Source organism: Poecilia reticulata, linkage group LG7 (assembly GCF_000633615.1).
Source record: "Poecilia reticulata strain Guanapo linkage group LG7, Guppy_female_1.0+MT, whole genome shotgun sequence".
In the NCBI taxonomy this organism is placed as follows: domain Eukaryota; kingdom Metazoa; phylum Chordata; class Actinopteri; order Cyprinodontiformes; family Poeciliidae; genus Poecilia; species Poecilia reticulata.
In genome coordinates, this window is record NC_024337.1 from 4410843 (window position 1) to 4416336 (window position 5494).

The following is a 5494-nucleotide window of genomic DNA, read 5'->3' on the forward strand; positions in this document are numbered from 1 at the left end:
ATCCATCCATCCATCCATCCATCCATCCATCCATCCATCCATCCATCCATCCATCCATCCATCCATCCATCCATCCATTTTCTTTACACCCTTGTGCGGTCAGGAGTGTTGCTGGTGCCTATCTCCAGCTAACACGTTCCAGGCGAGAGGTGGGGTCACCCTGGACAGGTCGTCAGTCTGTTGCAGGGCAACACAGAGACACACAGGACAAACAACCATGCACACACACACTCACACCTAGGGACAATTTGGAAAGGCAAATTAACCTGACAGTTATGTTTTTGGACTGTGGGAGGAAGCCGGAGTACCCGTATAAAACCTTTTGCTGCAAAAGGTAACAGTACCATAAATGTATTCAACCACCTGAAAAGCAATCCCCCTACACAATGAAGGCTGCTGTAAACGTCTCCCCACACATCAAAGAAAATGTGAAATAAACCAGCCGGGAAGCAGATGACACCGGTGTCTTTGTTTGCCAAAGTCGTCAAAGGATGAGCTGGAGGGAAATCACAGATGCAGTAATAAAATATGTCACCAGAGACACTCCTCCTGTCAGTGTTGTGGAAATGCCCAGATTGACCTTAATAAGACGCCTGCTGCAAAATACGACTTGCTTCGTCTCAATTTTTATCATTCAAAAATTGCTGTCAGAGTTGTACATTTTAGCAGGAAAAATCCAGAACCTACAGGGTTTGACGAGACTGATGCTAAGGTCATTGTGGCCAACACATTGATGGCCACAGGATAATTTAAGCCCAATAAGTCCAGTTCAAGAATAAAAGTCATTGCCCAGTAGAAAAGAACTCTGTGAGCTGTTTTTTTTCAATAGTTTTATTGATCAAATTGAGTAAAAAAATAAACAACACAACTTTTTGACATTAATGGAGTACCGTAAGTCGAACTCAAACAACCTGTTGAACAAGGAAATTAGTTGAAACGATAAAGAATGGACTGCAAAAAAAAATTTGAGAAAAAAAAAACACTTGGGCATTGTTCTGCATAGGTAATAGATTTACAGCTCAAGCCACCATTTAAACCTCGACCTCTTTGCACCTGCACACACACTCCTTTAATACAGCACAAGTACAGTGAACTGCTGCATAGTTCTGGAGTCAGAAAATGCATTAATCAGACTGAGTCAGGCAGCAGCTGACTGATGTCGGCCACCAGATGAGTTATTCCCCTTTGAGACATTCGAAGCAAGATTGTGTGTGTTGTACGAGTCGTGTTGGCTTCAGACCTGTGTGTGTGTGTGTGTGTGTGTGTGTGTGTGTGTGTGTGTGTGTGTGTGTGTGTGTGTGTGTGTGTGTGTGTGTGTGTGATATATCCCATGGAAAATGTGTTATCTCTGGATGGTCGTCAGGTGTAGGAGGTTGATCTCCATAGTGGGCTCTGCAGCTCTTACATCTGACTGCATCATTTTCTCTTTGGCTGAAAGAAGCTGCTGGACCACTATCCAAATCAAATTCATTTATCGGATAAACTAAAAATATTTTAAATTGCATTACAGTCACTTTATAGAGGAGTGTAACAGAAACATAGCCTATGTGTCTTTGCATTTTAGGCATATTGTGGGGAAGATGTTTGCCTTCATGTGCCAAGGCAGATTTACTGTACAAAAAAAGAGATCTGAAGATGGTTTCCTAATGGAATAACTGACTTTACTGCATTCAGAACCAAGCAAGGCACGGTGATGTAATATCAATCTGGGCTAACGTGAACTTCCTTTGGTGTATATTCATGTCAGTGTGTGTGTGGATGGATGATTGTATGCATAGAAATGATTATGTTTACCCTGAGTGGGCATATGAAAAAAGTATACATACTTTTTTGATATATATGAGAATGAAACCGTCAACTTGAGGCTGTCCAATGGCTAAAAACTCCAGGATGGAAATTACAACGTCATTGTCCAAGGAGGAGGCTTGTCTGCAGAAAGGTGTGGCGCTCCCCCATGATCGTTTGTAGAAGCAAAACAGAGGGTGCAGGCAGGGATTGTGGACTCTGACCAGTAGGGGGCTGATGCATTCTAGAGTGGGAGGGTGTCACCCAAATGGTCTGTGCCATGTGTGGAAGGAAGGTGTGTTTGAATTTCAACCACATAACATATCGACTGCTTGGCTTTGGATGAACTATGGGAGAGGCTTTAGAGTGGAGAGAAAGGAAGGCCCCCACGTCAAAGAGACACAGGCAGAGACGCAGGATGCCGAACCGCCTGACCCCCAGCAACACCTCCACCTCTCACCATGCAGGTCAAACCTGGAACTCACCCCTTCAACCTGCTGCCCACCGTGAGTTTGGTTTCACATGGTTTTAATTGGTTTGATTCATCCTGTGGCTTATGATCCCTCAGTAGACACAGTTGGTAAGTCACCTGATCTCGAGTGTCTCAAATCATCGCCATTATAAAGCCGAAGACGGTGATTACCGGGACCAGGATCAGATGAACTCAAGCAATGGGACGTTTCTGAGGACGAGGATGAACTGAGGGCAGAAAACTCAGGTGAGCTGCACAGAAACTAACACACACCAACCAGAAAACTGTCTGAGCCCAACAAAATCCAACACCAGACAGAGTCCAAATCCCAAACCAAAAGGTGACAAAGAAACCAAGAAACAGAAACTAAGTGAAAGTGAATTAAACCAAGAACTCAGTCAGTATATTAACCACCAAACCATAACAAGGTTACAAAGTGACGACTTAAGTCCTAAGGAGGATGACAGAGATGTTTCTATGTGTGAGACTATATTAGTATAAATGAATCATGTAAATGTTCACATTAGACTGTTGTCAGGTTTGTTTCTGTTTCTCTGCTGAGCGATGTATCTGTTCCTATGCTGGAGCTGCAGTAGTTCAGGCTCCTGGCTGCTGCAGCTCATCAATTCACAGAGATGTTTGGATTCTAAAGACATTTGAGAATGTAATCTGTGTGACTGCATTACTGATGGCGCATACCGTTGCTTTTTCACATCTAGTTGTTGGGAAATGATATCAGGACATTATTTTGATAATAAAACACTGACAAAAATACATTTATGCATTAATCTGTCAAACATTGCACCCAAAAAGTAAAAAAAAAAAAAACAGTAGAAACTTTCCCATCTTGGTTGGTAATAATGTGCAACATAAATTATTTGTTTCTAACTGGTAAAAATTTAACCTTGAATGAATCAGAAAGCAAATTGTTTTCCCTGAATGTTTGATGCTTTGTTTTTAAAAGACCAATAAGTAGTACAGTTTCCTTTCTGAGGACACGTTTGTTGATGCAGATTTTATTTGCAGTAGTTATCGAGATACAAAACACAGAAGTCTGATTTTGTCAAAAGACAGAAACACCCTTTCTTATAGTCTCAATTGTGATCAGAAGATTATTAGCATCTGTACAGAAACACTTTGTGTGATTAAAACAAGAAAGATGAATAAGTCACAGAATGCAGCTGCAAATTATATTAGACTTATTAAATAAACTATATCACTGTCAAATGTTGCATTCTATATGTCTATCAAAAATCTATTTCTTTGTGAGCTATATGTTCTTTTTCAGGGAGCATAAATTGCATGAAAAAGAATAAGAAGAGTATAGTATTTTATGAAAAAAAAGTTGATTTTCAGAATCACTATGTTAGCACCTCAGCCTATCTCAGTAGATCTAGTCACTAATCAATAACACACTAATTAGCTATTGATAATTACAGTTATGTAACAAATAAGAAGACAGAAACAGATATGAAGTGAATTTTAAAGTCAGTCTTTATATTTAAAGACTCTTTCTCTCTCCTCCCCCCTCTCTATTTTTTTTCTCTCTTTCTCTCTCTCTTTTGTTTTCTCTCTCGTGAAAGGTGCATAATTTGGATTTCAATAGGAAAGCTTGAACGAATTCATGAGTGGGGACCCAATAGAGGAATGGTTGAATGTTTGGTTAAATAAATTCAGCCTTATCACATGACAAGACGGGGAGTACCTTCACTTTGGGTCAGACACTGTTTACTTTCTCAGAACAACTCGGGCTTCTGCTTCGTCTTCATGTCATGACCGCCAGCAGTGGCTCAAGGGGATGCCGTCTGCCCAGGGAGGTCACTGAATGTTGGATGTTTGCCTGTTCCTCTCTTGGAGTTCAGATTTCTACAGAGTCCCCAAAAACAATGTTGCTGAAGATATTTATTTCTATTTTCTGTGAATAAAAAAAATCAGTGTCCCGTCCCCCTGCAAACTAGATGCACAATGGGACATTGCCTCAGATCCTTCCTCCCAGCAGATTCTATAACCATCACTGCTCCAACAAACTCAAGAGTTTACATCCCTGCTGGTATCTGTTGTTTGCTAAAAGGTATTTTCAGTTAAATTATTTGTTGGTGTTTTTTTTATGCACAAATCATACACAAACACACATGCACATTTTGTACATTTTTAAAACAATCCTTTTCAGTTCCACATTTCTTTTGGATTAGAGTATTTTATTTCATGTATCTGTAATTTATGTATTTTTTTTACATAAATTTGCCTATTCTGTGCAGTGTGACATTCTTAATTCAGATTTCTTATGTATTTATTTTTATGTAACTCTATGCTTGATTTGCCTGTCACTCTGCTGCTGCTGCACCTGAATTTTCTCACTGAGGAACAATAGAGGATTTTTCTGTTTTATTCTATTTCTTCACAGTTTGTCCCATAAAATGATTATAGAGTTCAGGCAGTAAAGAGATTTCATGACACCTTGAAGCACTGCATCTGGCTTAAGGCACTAAATATTACACATATCATATTTTGTGCTGGGTGATGGTAATAACAATTTCAGGATGATATTTATGCATTCATTTAATAAATATAAGAAAGATAATAAGTGGAGAAACAGGGCCATTCAAAAAGAAGCATTACAATCTAGAAGGTTGCAAATCTAGCTTGTTGCAGGGAGCTTCAGTCTCGCCAGAAAAGCCTGCAGTAGTTTGAGCTTTACCAAATTAAAACAAACCTTTAATTATGTAAACCTTTCAGCCTCTTTTTTCAACCCTCCTCCTAGTTGCTTGCTTATTTTAAACAAACACTCACTTTACGACTCATTTGACCAGCGCAGTGGGGTGTTGAGGACCAATGAGCTCGGGGACAATTTACTGTCCAACATCCAGCCCTGTCTGTCTCCTCACACTCCTCGTCTGGCCATATTAAGAAAGTCAGTCAGGCTGAAGCAGAGCTGGGCTGACACATGGAGAAGGAAAGATTCAGGGAGACCTGGCTCTCTTCCCAGACCATCAGTTCCTGTTGGCTAATGAGAACAGGAGGCCGAGTGTGTCTGTGTGAATGTTCGCGTAATCGGCTCATCTTGGTGACTGAGTTACAGGACGGCCGCCATCCTGTCAGTTTGGTGCTAAATGTTCGCGCTTTGTGCATCCCACCAGGATGTTAGATCTAGGTGCAGGCTGCAGCAACATCCTTCACTCTGCTGACCATTTTGACACACACACACACACACACACACACACACACACACACACACAC